Source organism: Pithys albifrons, chromosome 2 (assembly GCF_047495875.1).
Source record: "Pithys albifrons albifrons isolate INPA30051 chromosome 2, PitAlb_v1, whole genome shotgun sequence".
Lineage (NCBI taxonomy): Eukaryota > Metazoa > Chordata > Aves > Passeriformes > Thamnophilidae > Pithys > Pithys albifrons.
Genome location: NC_092459.1, coordinates 18887732 through 18907693, shown reverse-complemented (window position 1 = coordinate 18907693; position 19962 = coordinate 18887732). Strand labels below are relative to the sequence as shown.

The following is a 19962-nucleotide window of genomic DNA, read 5'->3' as shown; positions in this document are numbered from 1 at the left end:
TCCCATCTCCGTAACTCTGGGACTGAGTCTGCGCTCTGGAGCAAGGACAGAACACCATGCTGTGCACACCCCTGCTCAGCTCTCCCAGAACACATGGTGTCTGTATCCCCATCCCAGGAAAGGTTTGCTCAGTCATGTGCAAGACAGCTTATTTTCAGTTTATGATTCTGTCCATTCAGTTTTACAGACGCTCAAAGGAACCTCAGCTGTGAGTGTCCTTTTTAGTTTTGTTTTGTTTTCTAGATCATCATACTCCAATCCCTTATGGTTTGATGGCTTTCATTTTATGTTTTAGGGTTTGGGTTTTGTTTGGTTTTGTTTGTTTGTTTGTCTATTTTTTTAATCAAGCTTGTATTCAGCCTAAGCTGAAAGATCTTGCTCTTTTTGAACATCAAAATTAATGTTACTAAAGTTCAGTATAAAGGTTAGAACCTTCCTCCCCTCTACATTTAGCCAGACTCAGTTCACTGGGCTAGCAATTTCCCTGGATAAAATGAAGATGATAGCTAGCCAAAGACATCTGTAAAGTAATATTTTCTCCGATTTTGTTCTTTAAAACAGTCAGCTCTAATCAAATAATATTGAACTTTGATATTCTGTTGTTGATACTCTTGTACTAAATTCCATTCAGTGTTATTTGTTCTAAGCCACCTATTCTTCCTTAATATTCTACCCAATCTTACACATGTTTTGCACAAAGGCAGAGAAAAAGGATAAAGATGAGACTTTCTGTGCTTCTGACTCAGTGTTACAGTAACTCAATAACATGGCTAAGCAGACACTTGCAGATAAAAGTTTTATTTCAATCACAACACTCCAATACTGGTGTAATGAATGAAGTGCCCATTTAAGTTTTTGCCCTAGCTGATCTGTGAAAAGGAAAGTGCAAGTTCAGTAGGCTATTAACTAACCCATGAGATGATGCTCATTATACAAAGTGATATTTCTTCTGAAAAATGAGCAGGTCATGAACCAAACACCTTATGGCATACTTATCAGATACACCGAGGAATTAGAATGGGTACTTTGTGTTCACATTTGATTAGCATTTGAGACCCTCTTTCTCTAAACACTTCCCACAGGACTGCACGTGCCAAATTCCTACCGTAGCTTGAGCTATTATACAAAGACCCAAGAATGCTCTATCTTAGGTTCATTGACAGTGCTGAAGACAACAGTCTTTTCCCAGGACTATTAAATGACTTTCAGAAATAAAAAAAAAACAAACAGCCAAACAACATTCTGAACTTGAAGTCGTTGCCCACAATGAACTGTTTGAATAAATAACCAGCCACAGCTTTGTGCCTGAGGTATTTCATAAAACCTCAAGCCTATTTAGATGAATTGCAACAGAACAGCATTCATCATTAACAAAATGGAAAACAAAGTCTGTGGATTTTATTGAAGAGTTTGGGTTCCTTGAGGTTGTAATAAGGAAAGGTGAAAACACTGCACTCTAAAGCACAATTAAAAAAATTCAAGAGAGGCAGAATGTGCATTTGGATTACCTGCTGTAGATTCCTAACTCAAGTGGCACCTAATTAATATGTATGTGTGATTCAGAACAGGAATTCACAGGTGTGCTTCACAGCCTCTGGAAATCAAAGCAAACTGCTATTAACTACCTTCATCATGGAGCTCCTCTGTGTTAAAGGTAAATTCTTAATCTTCTAAATGAGTTAATAAAAGATATTAGGTATAGGGATGGAATTTGAAGGATGCATCTGAATGAGGCTTTGAAGTCCCAATCCTTTATTTAATCCCTTTCCTTAGAGACACATCCTGGCTAATCCTCCTTCCTCTTTGGAATAATGGTCACCCAAAACTCGATGCCTACCCTGGTATAACCAGACTGGAAACAGCTAGATTTCATGTGCTGCCATAAAAGCACTCCCTTCCACCTCAAATATGATGTTAGCCACATTAAACTAGGGAAAAAATGTTCATTCCTATTCTATTAGTTATATTTTGGGATCACCGCTTGGTTTGTTTGACATGCACAACCATTGTAACCTGAACTGGAGCTAAATCATTAAGAAGGGAGAATAAAAAATATGTTAAGTACAAATAATAAAGTACTTTACTTCTATATACAGCATTTACAAAATTCTACATGAATATATTTTCATAGTTTTGGAAAAAAAGGGAGAGGGTTCCTAGGACAGCTGTCAGAAAACCAGTCTTACAGTGTGAGCCTTAAAAAGTACAACATATCAAATTTACCTGAACAAAAGTTGAAAGGTACCTTGACTACTGTATATAAATTTTTAGTAGTCATAGTGATGATAAAAGTGATAGTCTGTGGAAGAGGCCAAGTTTGCAGATCAGGCCAAGTGGCATAGCCAGAAGAGAGACACAAGCTTCTGCGCACACAGGCCTTTCAATAGGTCACTGAAAGCCGTTTTTCATAGACACTTGTTCAGAAAACATACATGAAAATGGGAGACTTTTCAGTCTTGCTGACAAAGGCATAGCAAAAGGAAGACTGGCAGCTGAAACTAGACAAATTAGAACCTTCCACAACATTTCAATTTCCTAGCACTAAGGGTAATTAAATATTGGAATGGCTTACCAGGGGAGCTGGAGGACTCGCCATTGCTTGGAGCTTTAGGACGAGATTAGATATCATTGTAAAAGTGATGCTTTAATCCAGCTTCTGGAAGTTCTCAACATGCCCATAACACTTGCAGCTCTGCATTAAGACAATGACTATAATCAAATCTCATACTTTAGGGTTTCAGCTGATCAACTGCAAGGGTTGTAAAGAGTTTCTTTTTCCTGTCACATAAAAACCAGACAGATGCTTTAGTGGGGTTTATGTTCTGATCTGTCTCTAGTAGCAAAGATTGTCCATATTTATAGAAAACACAGGGGCAGCTGATGCAGTGGCCAGTGGTTATAGGGAAAGTACTTAGCGTGAAATCACAAAGCAGTCATGTCCAAATGGGAGCTCACATGAATTTGAAGTAATCTAGATGGATGCAAACCCCCTCTGCCCTGGAACCTGTGTGGTTAGGTCAGTGCAGAACAAGGTTGATCCATCTGCCCTGCTAAGGGTCTGGCAGTAGCACCCACTCAGCACTTCACTGACGTAGCCACAGAGCACTGGCCAAGGGTCAAATGAAAAACTATTGGATCAACATACCCTTGGAGGTCTTATTAATGAATCTTGCTGGATTAGCTCAAAGGGTGTGCTTTTCCCAAGGTGAGATAAATAGAAATCTCAAATGAGTTTGTTTTGTGTTTCCTCAGTGATGCAAATCACCTGTTAACACACTAAGAATCAGCTGGACATATCTCATCTAATCAACTAATTGTTAATGAAGATTCATGAGTAGCACCTTGGTCTTTTCTGTCTCCTGAAAGTTAACATACTTTAGCCTCACTAGAGTAATCATATTAGCACACAGGTATCAGGATGAATTTAGTGTTCTGCATTTTCCAGCATAGCTAGATACATAAGCATCCCTTTTGGTGTTTAGTTTAGCTACATCTCTAACTATACAATCTGCACTATTCTAACAGAATACTATAATGACTTCATTACTAAATGTAAGTGAAGTTGAAGGCAAGACAGAATATTCTGGTGCTGTTACACTTTTATGTGAAAAGAGTATGCCTAAACTCTGTCAAATAAAGGGTAAAATAAGAAATGGTTCTTCTAGTGATTTCTGTGAGCTGCACAATAACATGTTCATACTGTGAGTCTCCAAATAAATAGCTATTTAAGTGTAGTCCAAATTTCCAGGCTTTATGCTTATTGGCTACCTGTACTATTGTCCTTCATTGCTTCGACAGTTAGATTCAAAGATATTTCTGTCTTTGCTAACTAACAGGCCATTTGATGGATTTTTGCACAGTTATACCTAGAATGTAATGCAGTAGACCTGTCCTGCAACTCAGGGTATTTTCCATGCAGAAAAAGGATGATTTCTCTTTGCCATAATTCTGAAACATACATATTACTATAAGGCTCTGCTGTTAGTATTGATCATTATCATTATGTTAAGATTGTCATATTTCAAAGTAAGAATGGAGCACACTGTGACAGCACCATCTAGTAACACAAAATATTCATGCAAAACCAAAAGCAGACTCAACCTTTAAAAAGAAGAGAAAAAAAAAGATGCACTGATACTGATTGTTTCAATGTCTATTTTGGTGACACATGCATATATTTGACATCAGTTATGAAGATCATATTTACAAGATGGTACTATTAATCAGTAAATTATTCCATGAGTATCTTTACTCAAACCATACCAAAGTACTCAAAATAAGAGTCTCCTCATTTGGGATGAAAATGGCAAAATATGAACTTATGGTCTCCTGACTTCTCAAATAGACGTCACTTGGTGTGCTGCTGTATTTGAGTACAAACAACTCTGACAGACTCTGTACCCAGATCTGCTCCACACTGCACACAAATGTCATTCTAATGAACTTCTAAACTTTTGGTCATTTGCTCGATTGCAATTCTTACAGCATACTTAGTGTCTACAGTGCAGGAATGCTTGGAAAACCTCAAATAAATCTACCATCCCATAATTTTTAAAGAATACTCTTTAAATAAAAACTGAAAGAGGAATATTATATTATTCAATAGACACATTAAAAGCCAATGACAAATAGTAAAATTTTTCTAATGATAAATATCATCACAAATTTAGACTAAATCTCTCTGGGATACAAAATATATGCCTTAGTTTGTCCAACCTTTCAACTGAAAGATTATTCAAGAAAATTTTGAGTAGAGAAAGGTATTTGCAGCAGACATTTACCTTATTTCACAGTGCTCATTCATATTCCTTCTGTGCCAAAATCTCTACCCAAGCAACACAGAAGTTCACATGATCACTTGGCACCAAATTCTCTTACATTTCTGCTAAAAAAATCCCAACTCAAAATGCGTGAATTGTAAAGTAATTCTAGTAACAAAATTATAAAACTTTTGAGTGTACTGTTTTAAAAATTAAGTTTCACACAGAATAAAAGAATGTATGTGTACAGTAGAATCCAAAGAATTAGCATAATTGTGCTCTCATTCTTTCTCAATTCTCTACTGAAAATTGTGTTCTCACTATTAAACACCTGTTTCCTATACATTTCTAGTAATAAAATTGGAAACTTGCTATTATATTTTTTGAATCCTTTCTTTCCTTAAACACTGGCAGGTGGGATTTTTTTCCTTTCTTACAGAATCATATGCAAGTTTGAATAACTTAAAATATTTTCATTAGGATTTGTAAGTTTCGAATAATGCATCTCCCCTCCTTGACTTGTTTAACATTAAAGATAACATTTAAAGAAACTTTTCAGTTCTATTCTTTAAACAAGTTCATGTAAGAGCTACCTTTTCTTCATTTATGTGAAATCTGAAAAAACCTTAATAGTACAATTTTCACATGTAACAAACTGTTGTCAGAAGCACACCAAATAAATTGGTCACCCCCTCCCCCCAAGAAAACTCAATATACTCAGTATAAAACAAACAAATAATATAATCTAATCTAACTTTCCACTTTACCTGGAAATGCATGCCCTGTTAGAGAATCCAAATCTGCAATTAAAACAGTGAAAAGATAATCTTTAACACTACTTTGATATTAAAAAGCACAAAAAGTCAAAAGCAAATCTTGCACCAAATATCACATTATCATCAACATCAAATTTTAATCATATATATATATATTAAAACAAAAAAAATAAACACTTAGCATTACATTAGGAAGGTTTTCCTCTCCATAGTTCTGTAAAAATATAAAGTAAGATCTAAAGACGAAAGCTTTGAACACTTTGAGAAGCTAATTTATTTTACTGTTTAAGACAGACAAACGACAATTAAATAGGAATTTTACAATACTTTTAAAATGAACCTCTGATTTCAGAAACTCATATCTTCAGTATATTTATCCTGCCCTTGTACACAAGAATAATAATTAGAAATGTGCAGTGTGCTTTTCTGATTATACAATTTTAAAACAAAGATTTTCTTTTTTGATCATAACAAATAACAGACCCCATTTTTTCTATTCCAGTGTTCATTCTTTCTTTTTTTCTTTTTTTCTTTTTTTTTTTAACTTTATCTTGTTTAAAAAAAAAAAAAGAGAGCAAGCTGGAAGTATTTCTGCTGACACTGCAAAGCATGAATGAGGCCTTGCCTGGTTGACTCCCTCCTGCAGAGAGAGCGGGAAGGTGCGACAGTGACACTGGCAGCATCAGAATGATCCCTCTCCAATGTGCACTGGGGTCAGAATTCAGAATTTCGTCTTCAAAGTCCATTGCCTTTTGGAAATTCCATGTTCTTAACAGAGACAAATTTAGCAACTTTGAGGAGTTACACTCAGAGATTCACTTGTAAATCTATAACCAGAAGAGTACTTGACTCATGAAGTACAGTCACAATACCAGCTGGGATTGCTATTGCATTACCAAGGTATAAGGCTAATTGTCAGACATACATGGACAAAAAACCTGCCTTCTTAGATAGTGTTCTGTTATGCAAGACAGTGATGTGAGCACATTTGAAAAACATGCCCTGTTGCTAGAAGCAATCCACCAGTTCCCAATTAACTCATCAAGTTAGTGTTTGAGACCTTCAGATTGTCCTTCCTCCCATATCTGACAAGTGGGATGGCAGAGATACTGTAGCTACACTTTTTTGGAAAAGCACAACAGGCAGATTGTGGCTGATCAATCTACCCTAATATGTGTATATGCATGAGCTTTCTTGGCATTTAATGGAATTGAATGTATTTATTAGCAATGCTTGGAAAAAGCCCTCTTAGTACTGTTTTTAAATCACTTCATCTTCCTGATTGTAACAGTCAACAGATACAAGAATTTAGGTCGATGGTTTAGGCTACAGAAATCCTGAACTTCTTGTAACACAGTAACTGATTTGAAAACTTATTGGGAAAGTATTTACCAATGAAATCCTGGAACTGCAGTAGGAACTTCTACTGAAGGGTAGGAGGAAAGTGTGCTTGGCTTTAATAATTTATAACTGTTTAAGTGAGATAAATTTCCTGAGGACTGAGATCATGCTTAGTTTTGTAAGTGCCCATGGGAAAAAAAAAAAAAAAAACAGCCCAAAATGTGATAAATGCACTAGAGAGAACTGCTTTCTGAAATCCAGGTTGCTGAACACAATGCATTACCTAACAATTCCAGTATGTGGGAACTCAAGTTTTGTCATGCCAAACTTTATCATAATCTACAGCAGAAGAAAAAACAACAAACATCCTTGGCATTTTTATGTTTGGGAGCATGAGAGACAGAAGAATGTTGTTGACCCCTAGGAGCACATAAAAACCACACCAAAACCAGATTATGCATAAATGGAGTATCTAGCTAGGCAGTGACAGCCCCCTGAAAGCACAGAGACTGGATGCAGCCAACATGCAAATCAGAATCAACGTAATAAAACATCTAATACTCAAACAGCACAAAATGCTGTCACTTTGCACATCCTGTGGCACATTTTGCCACAGTAATAAAATGTTTGAAAACATCTATGTCATTTTAGTAATGAAATTATCCTGATGTAAAATCTTAAGATCCAAGAAAAAGAACAAGAGCGGAAAAAAATCTCATCTTTCTGTAGCAGTGAAAAAATATCTACTCAGACACTGGAATTAAAAAAACCCACAACAACCAAAACCAACCAAATTAGAAGACTGGGACTTGTATCTGAAAAGTTCATGTACCTATTGTAGCTTGCAGCGGAAATCACTACTAAAAATGCTATTCTGAAAGCAATGCAGGTAAGTTAATGCAAATTAATTAGGCTCTAGTCCCAGCATAAAAAGCTTCTGTGCAATACTTTGTGTTAAGCTGATGAAATAAATATGGATGTTCTTATTTTCTTAAAAGTCAACCTCTACTAACTGAAAACAAGGTACTTTGTCACCCAAGCACATGTATCCTGTGTGAACCGTTAAATAAAATCAGAACTACTTTGCTAGCTGAAATCAGAAGAGTTTATGGTATATTGAACCCACAAATCATGATCCACATGCCCCAATTCCATCATTACATTTCACAAAGAATGATATGAGCTGACACCACATAGGCAGGCAATGTAAAGTTTCCCATATAAAGATAAATACAGTGTGCAACATTTCCCTGATAGACTTCAATACATGCAAGTACGGCAGTTATAATGGAATGGAACCTTTGCTGTGACTGAAACAACTGAAGTATTCAGTCTCTGCCATAAGATTTCTTCTACTCTTCTGCAGACTCCAAGGGCAGTAGAAAAATCATAATTTCCTGTTATTGTTAAGAAGATTTCTCAGTTTCTTTGACTGATTTTCAATTAAGTAAACCTGAATATGTGGAATCCAATTTTCCTCTATTCCATTTATTTAGTGGATTGTTCTGATTTGTTACTATTCACTTTTGTTTTCATACATAAGACTTTCTAAGCAAAGACCAGGAATCTGAAATGAAAGTGGAGTACAGAAAAGTGACACATTTTCATCCCTTGTTAAGGCAAAGTAGCTAGTATGTCCTCAGTAGCAGTTAGCAATGAATCACATTCATGCAATCCAGACCTGATTCATACTAGAATTCATTGATTTAAGTAATAAAACCAGGGATTTGATGATAAAGTTGACTTTGGGTTAAAACAGATAGAAGGATTTTTTTAAAAAGGAAAAGAGTATGTAATTCTCAGCAGGCAGTACCTTTCTTTGGTACACCATAGTCATTTCATTAGTTCAGTCCAAAACAGACGTTGGAGATTTTCATGCCAATAAGCTAATTATTTTTTTCCTAGAGTTGATTAACAAAGATATAGTTCTTTCTATATCTTGCCTCCAAGGCCCTGTTCCACCTATTTCAAAAACTGTTCACAGCACAATCCAGTGGTCAAACATTGCTTCCACTTTCATGGTGTTCCTCATGCTGCACTTACAATAAAATATCAAAGCACTGTATAGCTTCCACTGACATGTGCTGCCAAAATACTAATGCCAAATGAATGGAAGGGATGATTTTTACAGTGCACAGTAAAACATATTTAATGTGCAGAGCACATTTAAGTCATTTAACATTAAAGGCTCTCCATGGCATTGGCAGTGAGATGATGAAATAGCAAACCACCTCTTGGAGCTTATACCTGCTTAGAAAGGTTATGAGAAGCTAAATAAATGCTAAATCATGCTCTTTTGAAAATACAAGATTTTGCCCTGCTTCAAAGTGTCTTAATAGATATTGACAGCAGGAAATTAGTGTCTCTGCTTTGCTAAACTTCCACAGTTAGTTTTAGTTCACTGTAAGCCCATAAATTGGCAGCAGAACTCAGGAGCACAATTCCTGGACCATGGATTATACAAAGCCCAAGTCTTCTTTAAACAAAAGCAATGGAGTAAAGTCCAGCTGCTCATAATATTTGAAATACAAAGGGAGAAAAATAAAAAGACTGGTTGCAAAGAAGAGACTGAAGAGTGACATATAGTTGCAGTGCCTGAAGATGAAAGTTGACTTGCATTAACCAGAAGTAACAACTGTAGTTTTGACAATCAGGTCAGTGAAAAATCTTGTCATGTAACTTAGAACTGGATTTGGATTTGGCTGCACAAAGATTTGGGGGTTAATTTAGTACTACCCAAACCAAACCCCAAAAAGTTAAATGCCATCTGGATGCCCAACCCCATCGGATCTCAGAAGCTAAGCAGGGTCAGCCCCAGTTAGCACTTGGATGGGAGAACTCCTGGGAATATTGGGGGCTGTAGGTTCTAGTCCTGAGCAGTTCACTGTCACTGTCCAAGCTTGCTCAGCCATGAAAGATGAATCTTAGGAGTTAAAGGGTGGGTCCGGTTCTGTGCACGCTGTGCCTCACCTAAAAAATCCACTGCACAGGCGTAAAGGACACACCCATGTGGGTAGAGCCCTTCCCAAATCTGCGTACACAAAGTCTAGCCATGATGATAACCCAAACCTAAAGCCAGAGGCTAAACTAGAAGTAGGTGATCAGTTATTTGCATTAGACTCTAGAGAGGGAGCGTGTCCTTCAGCTTTGGAAATGATGTGCATTATTCACTAAAAAGCTGGTTTTGCAGTAGAAGCAACTATTGCACAGTCCTTTTACTTCAACTTGGGTCTGCACCACTTGTCATTTTCTGTCACTATGCCCCTAACCTACAGCAACGAAACTGTTTTCAGGCACTCTATTATTTTCATTGATATATTATTGCATTCATTTGCCACCAACCCTTTAAACAGCATAATTATCATTTTAATGGAAATGTTAACTTTTTCTGTGAGAACTTCCCCAGTGAGAAGAAAAACAAACTTAGCACAAAGGTTGTACTAAGGAATTCATAATAGTGCAGTCACCATCTTACAAACTGACAGATCTCTTGTGCTGGTGTTTGGAATTAATTTTTACTCTTGGAAATAATTCAAAGAAAAAAATCGAGCTGAAAAGTTAGTTATGAAGACTAAACAATATGACATTCCAAAACCTATTTTTTGCTCTGATTCAACTTTATAGCATCAATTTATTGATAAAAAATTGCATCATATTGAGACAGTAGATCACACTGATGCTGTTAGCCAGGGATTCATTTCACCAGCTTTCCTTTCTGTGATAGCACTAAGAATTCGACTCAAACTTACTTTCTTCAGTAGAGGTGTTTCCATGTGAGCTATGTGTCTAAGCTTCCATTAGCTCTGATGAAGAAGTAGTTGAAATTGAGTCAATTAATTACATTGAAAAGTAGAAATTAAACTTGGTCAGATGAATAGTTAGAACAGCTCTTTCCACTGACAAGATCTCTGATAATTATAGTGTGAGCTTAGGTAGCTACATACCCACATAATCTATAATGTAGGTAGTTAGAACTGAATCTCACCACAAGAATCTTTAAAAAAAAATCTACAAATATGGATGTGGATCTGAGACATCCACAAGAATAAAATGACAATGATTTAGACATGGATTTAGACTGTTTTCAAATTGGTAAATTTGATGGCCTCCTATCTCTAAAATAGCTAGTTAAAGTCCTAGACAAAAATAAACTTAGCCCTGTCAGCCTCTAGTGCAAAAACTCACCAATTATTTTTTTTACTTTCTTAAAATCATATGTTAATTATACAGATTTATATTTTACCTTCTGAGCTATGCTATTTCAGCAACAACTTGAACAATGGCTACAAAATGAAACACAAAAGGATCTGAACACCAGGAAACAACTTTTTTTTTTTAATTATGAGAGTGACTAAGCACTGGCACAGGTTGCCCAGGGAGACTGGGGAGTTTCCTTCCCAAAGCAAATAAAATCCATCTGGATGTTGTCCTGGAACACGCTGCAATGGGTGGCCCTGCTTGAACGAGGGAGTTGGACCAGATGAATTCCAGAGGTCCCTTTTAATCTCAACCATTCTGTGATTCTGTGAGATAATACCAGTTGTTGAAAGAACATAATGACTACATGTTGCTTCAGTGTTGACAGAACAGAGGAAAGAAATGCATTTTATCTCATGAGAGGACTTAATTCCAGGAGACATATTACAAAAGGAACTTTAATAATAGGAGAGCTTTCATTAATAGAATCCATCTGCTATTATTAATAATTGGTAACCATTCACGCTGCCCATTCAAGTCTTTGCTCACACATCTCACTCTTGCACTTGCACACTAACTCTCAGTTACCCACCAGTGCACAACTGAAGGCCAACACCAGCTGTCTGTGCAGAGGCCATGGGGCCATAGCAGCACACAGGCTCATAGGTGGGTATTCAGGAAGTCTCACAAAGGGTCCTTCCCTTAATCCCATGTATATGAAATCCAGCAGCCTGGCCATTTGTGGCAGCAGCATCCTCTGAAATGTGGTCCCTTTTACACACCTGGTTGTTGCTGCCAATCCTGGCAGGTGGCCAGGTTTGTCCAACTTTTGGTGTCTCAAGTTTCTCCATTCTTGCAATGACAGCCAGACTGCCAGCTTCAGGAGCTTATCAGTGCTTTGGAGGCTGCTGCACGCTGCTGTCTGCAGCCTACTGTATCCTCACAAATTTCTCCACTCATACACCTAGATATGTAAAGAAATCACTCATGCACTCGTGCAGAAGGCTCTTTTATGCTATACAGCCTCTCCCCTTCTACGTGATATGCTTTAGCAGAAGAAGCTGGAGCAGACCTAAAATCCTGCTATCCAGATACCAATTTATCCTTACGTAGTAGCTGTAAATTATTGTGAATAATTACAAGAACTGGTAATACTACCAAATGCACATTATTAAAGACGCTAATCAAAACAACATGATAAAGGAAGAAAATACACTTCCAGGTTTATTAAAGTGTCCTATTAAAACAAAAAATTATCTTAATATACAGTTAACTCTGGCATTCACTTTCTTTGGATAACTAAGATTAATTAAATGTGCTGTCCTTAGTTTCCTTAGAATAATTTAACAGAATCACAGATTGGGTAAGGTTGGAAGGGAGAACTGGAGGTCATTTAGTCCAAACTCCCTGCTCAAGCAGGGTCATCCTAGAGCGTGTTACTCAGGATTGTGTCCAGATGTCTTTTGAATATCTCCGGAGAAGGAGACTCCACAACCTCTCTGGGCAATCTGTTCCACAGAGTAACAAATTCTTCCTCACTTTCACAAGGAACTTCCTGTATTCCAGTTTTTATCTGTTGCCTCTCATCTCAATTAGCCTGGCTCCATTCTCCCAATATCCTCCCTGCAGATACTTAAATTCATTGATAAGATCCCCTCTGAGTCGACTCTTCTCCAGGCTAAAGATGCCCAAGTTCCTCGGCCTTTCCTCATATAAAAGATGCTTCAGTCCCTTAATCATCTTCATAGCCCTTTGCTGGACTCATTCCAGGAGCTCAAGTCTTTCTTGTACTGAGCAGCCAGTAATTAAATTTCTGTGTACCAGCAGCTGTATTTCAAAGGGCTTCTAAGTTAAAATGTCATCACCATCTATACAGAAAAAAGTTCATATTACCTATATATAAATATTTTAAATTATATAAAAAATACTTGAGATATGGAAGACAGATGATTGCAAACATAACCTCTAGGTCTAATTTGACTTGGCTGTGCTCTTTTAGCAGGTTCATAGTGAGTAACACTTCAGAGAAAAAACTAAATGGGATCTACCAACGCTGGCCAGCTAAACTGGACCATGGTCTGCTTCTCTTCCTCCGCATGTTTTCCTCATGTGTTTTCTTTACTCTGTCTCACTTTAAAAAACTAAGAAAAACATCCACTACTAAAAAATAGAAAATCCCAAAGCGGTTTCCTTACATTTTGAAAGCCATCATTAATCAATTTTCTTCTTCTGCTGATCTCAAGCAATCTGCCTGCATCATGCTTCCTAGTATAATCATGGCCTCAGGACTGGTTTATCCAAACTCAATGCAGGGGTTTTAAATAGCATCTTAAAATATACAGTAGAACCTACAGTTGCATACAGCCATCTCAAGATCAGAACGTTAATGCTTTTCAATGTAGCTCTCATCAGGAAACTTAGAAGTACATTATGGATGGAATCCCAGCCCCGATTTCCTGCAGTGGTGATAAATGCTGCACTGACAGCACCACCAGTACCCCACTCTGCCTGAATGCAGAGACTTTATTTAGGTAGCATTCACCAGCACTTTGATAGCAGTGATGGAGGACAGCTATCATCACAGGCAGGTGTACTGTAATTTGGAACCCCATGCAGTTCATGACAGCTTTACTGCCTCATATTGAGCCAGGATTTCCCAGAGGACTACCACAGGTGTGCTGTCCTCACCACATGTGATAATCCAAACACTTTCAGGAAGGCACACTGTAACTGTGAGTGCAACAGCTGACAGTTGTGTACATCTGTGCATTTATTTAAAACAAGCACACAAACGAAAAAGTTTCTCAGATCAGTACAAACATTATCCACATTTTCCCCAGTGACTTCCACTTGTGTAGCTGGCTTAGCCATGAAAGAGGTGAAAGAACCTCTTTTACCTAATGTACCTAATGTGTCTTAGCATGTCCACAAACATTTTTAAGCTCCAAAGCACTTTTAAAATTATGCATAGCTCATCATTGAACAACCAACACTTTAAAGAGATAAAATCATTTAGGTTGGAAAAGACCCTGAATATCATCGAGTTCAACATTAACTCAGCACTACCAAGGCCACCATTAAACAATGTCCATAAATGCCACATGTACATCACTTAAATACCTCTAGGAATGGTGATTCTTTTGGTGAAGAAAGTTTTCCTAACAATAAATCTGTTTGCTCATGCCCTATCGCTTTTTACTTGGGAGATGCGACTGCCCCACTCTGTCTCCCTAAAGCCTCATTTGAGGCAGTTGTAGAGAGCAAAAAGGTTCTGTTTCGAGCGGCCTTTTCTCCAGGCTAAACAACTCCAGTTTCCTCAGCAACTCCTCATCAAACTTGCACTCCAGACTCCTCATCAGCTCCATGGCCTTTCTCTGGACATGCATGAGGACCTCAACATCTTTCTTGTAATGACAGGTGCAAAACTGGACACAGGATTCTAGATGTGGTCTCACCAGTGCTGAGTACAGGGGGCAATCACTTCCTCAATCTTGCTGGCCACACTGGTTCTGATACAGGCCATCTTGGCCACCTGGGCAGACAGCTGGCTTATGTTCGGTGGCTGTCAGCCAGGACCTCCATTCATTTTCTGCCAGGCAGCTTCCCATCCACTCTTCCCCAAACCTGTAGCTCTTCATGGCATTGTTGTGACTCAAAGGCAGAATCCAGCACTTTGCCTTGTAGAACCTCACACAGTTGGCCTCAGCCCACAGACTTGAGAGTGTCTAAATTGTGTAGGAGGTCACCAACCATTTCCCTTTAAATTATGGGATCTTCCTTTCACTTCCCATCCCTGTCTTCCAGCTCAGGATGATGGTCCCTGAAGAACAACTGGTCTTACTGTTAAAGACTGAGGCAAAGAAGGTATTAAGTACCTCGGTCTTTTCCTCATTCTTTATAACTGTTTTCCCCTGTATCCTAAAAAGAATGGAGCTTCTCCTTAACCCCCCTTTTGTTGCTTATGTATTTATAAAAACATATTTATTGTCTTTTACAGCAGTAGCCAGATCATGTTCTAGTTGGGCTTTGGCCCTTCTAATTTCCTCCCTTCTAAGCCTCAAGCATGACATCCTTATAGTCCTCATGAGTTTCCCACACCTTCTTCCAAACGTCATAAACTTTCCAGTTTTCACTGTGTTCCAGGCAAAGCTCTCTGTTCAGCCAGGTAAGTCTTCTTCCCCACCACCTCATAATACAATATATGGGGATGGACAGATATGTAAAACTTTCTAGATAGCTTTATTTCTAATTTTTTCAATGGATACTTGCAATTTTATTTCAGTCCAACCAGAACTAGATCCTGCTTATCTCCAGGGTCTGTGGAGCTGTAGTTACTACAGCACTATTCTTGAGCTAATAACCTAAAGTTGTAACTTTGGGCCAGAGCTCACTTCTGTGCTCAAAAGGCAACTCTTTCCTATTTGTCTGAGAAAAACCACAAAGAAACCACAAAGAAAAAACAGTTTCCAAATTGTGTGGGTAACACAAACAGACCTGGGCTTTTTATACTTATTTAAACTCTTTATCAGTAGAGTTTCCATATCTGACAGTAAATAGATGTCAGAGTTTTGAGTGTCTACTTGAATCTTATATATACATATAATCACATTATCTTCCCATGTGAAATGTTAAAACTTCAACTAATTTCACAGTATTGTGAAACATATGCATTTCATGACTGGAGAAGCAATGACATTAATACACATCATTATACGGTGATATCTTGATTCTCAGACATATGAAGCTATCAAATTTTGCAGACCATAAACCCATAAACTAGATAAGTAAAAATATGCTAAATAAAATTCAACCTCTTTCTGTAATGTTGAGATAACTGTAAAATAGTCTGATGAAAATCTGGAGGTAGATTCTGGACAAATGGAGTCTCAAACAGAAATTCAATAATAGTCCACAAAAAAGAAACCCAAAACCCCAGGAGAAAAAAAGAAAAACAAACAAACAAAACACCCCCAAATCCCCCAAAACAAGTTTCATGAAAAGTGAACTTCAAGCTAATATATCTGCTCAGTTTTACTGCAATTCTTTTCTAAATCTGCTTTCTTCATGGGAAAAGCAAGCAATCCTGTTAAATTCAACTGTTCCACTTTATGCCACTAAATATGTCAAACACTATAACACGCCTTTCAGAAGCTACTTCTTATTGTTGTCAGATTCTTTCAGTTCACCTCATTCTTTCTTTTCTACTGGAAATGCCTCTTCTCTCACACTTTTCCTGTTTTTAGTGACTTTGCTTTTCCCTTGAAAATTAGAGAAATACAAACTCTTGAATCAGCAGGCATTTCTAAACAAAAGATAATATTCTCTCATTTTCCACTCAGCATCACCTTCCCTTCCACTTACTCACATGAGATTGCTTTCAGGTTTGTGCTCAGCTCGATCTGGACTTTGATATATCATTCACTGTCTTCTGTTTGCCAAGAGGCAGTATTTTTTCATACTCATTCTCCTGTCTTTTTTACCTTTTATCAGATAAAACTGACTCTTTATTATTAAGCAATCTTTCAAGCCTTTGATGCCCTGTCTGGTTTCAAAAAGACTAAATAACTATGTTTATATGTTGAAATGTAAAATACCAAGTTGAGCTTTATATGACAAAGTTGATTCAGTGACTTACTAAATATTAAGACAATTCCAGGTATACTAAACAAGCTGAATCTTCAAAGTACCTTATATCTGCAAAGCTAGTGGGGAGAAAAAAAACAAAACCCAAAACACCCCCAAAAAAGTAACATCTACCTAAGTAGCTGTGGCCTAATCCCAGCCAGCAATCACACACCATACAGCCACTTGCTTACAACTCCTCACCCTGGTGGTATAGGGTTGAGAATCAGAAAGGGGTAAAGCCTGCAGGCTGAGGTAAGCTCAGTTTAATGACTGAAGTAAAACATAATTATAGTAATGAAAGAGAGAGGGAGAGGAATAAAATCCAAGAAAGAGAAGGGATGTACTATGCAATTGCAGCTGCTGACTAGTGCAGTGATTGGTCCCTCCCAGACAGTTCCACCTGGCTTGACCAGTTCCACTGAGCATGACCTTCTGTGGTCTGGAATATCCCTTTGACCAGTTGGGGTCACCTGTCTTGGCCATGCTCTCTCCCAGATTTTTGTGCACCTACTTGCTGGTAGAGCATGGGGCACTGAAAACTCCTTGATTTAGAGTAAGCACTATTAGCAACAACTAAAATATCAGTTTGTTATCAACATTACTCACATCCTACATGCAAAACACAACACTGTAATAGCTACTAAAAAGAAAACTAACTCTACCCTGGTTGAAACCAGAACAGTATGGAACTTTACTGCATATAATTTATGCCATGACCAGGTCCTACACTTTCCAATACATTTCATTTCAGTTAACCATCATCACTCTTCCCCTCCCCTGATATACACACACACACACACACACACACACACACACACACACACACACACACACACACACATGTATATATGTATACATATATATAGGTATATACACACACACACACACACCTGGCATTCCCTTAGTTTATGAAACATCCCTAAAAAAGTCCATTGAGTTAATTTAGTCCATGCCTTTGAACTCCATCTATTACAGTTTTTTCACCAGGGCAGGAAAAATAGGGTATGGTGTTGGATTGTGACATATTGGAGCCAGTTGGTTGTCTCTTTTTTCCACCTGTCTGGAGGCAGTGCAACTCTAGTACTGGTAATAGCATTCTCTGCTTCTAAAAATCATTAGAATTCCTTGCCATAGGATTGGTAGTATAAGGCTCTAGTAGATACCAGTGCACATTGTACCCTAATGTCATCAAGCTATAAAGAGGCAGAACCTGTTTATATTTCTGGAGTGACAGGACCTAACTGTTCTGGAGGCTGAAATAAGTCCATTTGGGAACAAGGGGCAAAATTGCCCCTTATGTGATTGGCCCAGAGACTTTGTGCATCCATGATGAGCTGTTGTGCATGTCTCATTCACTGAATAATGGCCAGTTTCTGCTTCTGAAGTTATAACTTAGGAAAGTTGTCAATGTTTTCAGTGACAAACACCGGAGTTACATCAGAAATTACTGCAAGACTCCCTTTGATTTCATAGAAGTAAGAATTGCACTGAGTTCAGAAGGAAAAGACTATGAAACAAAAGAAGGGATTTCATGAGGGAAAGTTTGTGATAAAGTAATTAAAATCTCTATGCACAAGGGAATGAAGTAATGGTTAAATTGGCTTTTACCCACAGGCATTTCCACATTTGATTGCTTCACTTGATTGGTCTAACATTCTTTCAGTAGTTTTGTGCTTTCAACATTGGTCATATGGAATATAACCAGAGGAGAAAAGTTATTTCATGATATAACTTATTGGAGTCAGTGGAATTACTCCAGCACAGGATATAGCTCACCATCAAAAGTACTTGATTTTTTAGATTTTATATATTCTAGTATTAGATGAAATAACAACTATTTATTTATAACCTAAAATGTAGGCATGACTTTACTGAACAGTATTGTAAAATGCATGAATGCACAGGTAAAACAGAGAGAACAGGTCAGTTACTGTTGCTAAAACCAGGAGACATACCTGTGAGCTACAAGTGAATTCTGGGCCCTGGCATGCAAATAGGCAAGCAGCCAAATTGTTGTGGGTCTCTTTCCCTTTGACCAACTTTGGCTTTGAAAAATCTTCCAAAGGAAACACACTGAAACTGTTTTGTTCTCTAGGATAAACTCAATCTGGAAAAATTAGGAGTTTAAAATAGAAGGAAAAGAACTATCAGAACATTTTAAAAAATAACCATTTTTGAAGGCCAAGTTCTGGTCTGCAGTGTGCAATTTCCAAATGACCAAGACTTCCTTTCATATTTTAGCATATCTACATATTATGTATTCTGTAGTTTGACAAAATCTCTAACAATAGGAAGGTTATATTAATTTACTTTTTTTTTAAGCCGGCTTTGATATGGAATTAGTTCTGCCTCCAAAATTAACTGGTTGAATGTTTTAGAAACAATATTATATTATGAATATGAACTTTGACTCAACATTAATACTGATAACATGAAAGCCATAAAAACATGAAAGCCCTTCAGAACCCCTTAAAGCCCCCAAACTCACAACTCTGGAGATCACCCATAAAAAAAATAAAATAAATGAAACAATTTAGAAAACTCAAAAAACCCCTTCAGTAACACAAGTTTCTATTTGCAATCTTAATTTATTTTGGTAGCATTGCTTTGTCAGTTTATTTTATGGCATGACTTTCAGGAACTTTGTTTACTATATGTATTTATATATAAAATAAAAAAAAGGCAAAAACTAAAAAAAAAAGTAAGAAAAGCAGTTCAAACAACTTTTGACTCTTGCCTTGTTATACTTAGCATTTAACCTTGGCCTACTGAATGTTGTGGGAGGATGTGTTATGAAAATAGACACATGATTTTTACTTCAGTTGCTCAAAAAGTAAATTTCAGTTGTTTTCAGGCACTTCTTATCAATGAGAAAGGGGAGCTGTGTCCTACAAATCTTGCTGTGATTTAGTTGTTAGAAGAACTATTTCACTGACGTAAAGCAAAGAGGATAATATGTATCTTTCACATTTCTTAGTTTAATTGTCTTACTGCAAGTGAATGTGACACACAGCGTAAGAAAGATTCATGATGAGAGAAAACTGAAGTCAGCAGCCTCAGGCAAGACAGTTTCTTAGAATTAGCTTTATAATCTCTGAAGAGATACCATTAACCTTAAATTAATTTGGATTTTTGACCTTTTTTCTTTCTTTTCTGAGACAGCACTGCAAAACTTGCTTTTCAAGTTCTGTATTCTGAGCAAAAATATACATCTTTCTTATTCCTGGATGGATTTTAAATAAATTCAAGCAATATTTCACCCA

The 19962-nt window shown here is 37.3% G+C and overlaps 1 protein-coding gene across 6 annotated transcripts in view; it reads right to left on the bottom strand.

Moving 5' to 3' along the window:
- DLGAP2 (DLG associated protein 2) overlaps positions 1 to 19962 on the bottom strand; it is a 459639-nt gene that overhangs the window by 153348 nt on the left and 286329 nt on the right. Inside the window, exon 1 of one of the 6 annotated variants that reach the window (XM_071548430.1) lies at positions 2573 to 2618. The exons of the other annotated variants lie outside the window; for them this stretch is intronic. The gene's annotated coding sequence lies outside the window, so the exon portion shown is untranslated. Of the gene's footprint in view, positions 1 to 2572; positions 2619 to 19962 lie in introns of those variants that run through there. 6 annotated transcript variants of the gene reach the window in all.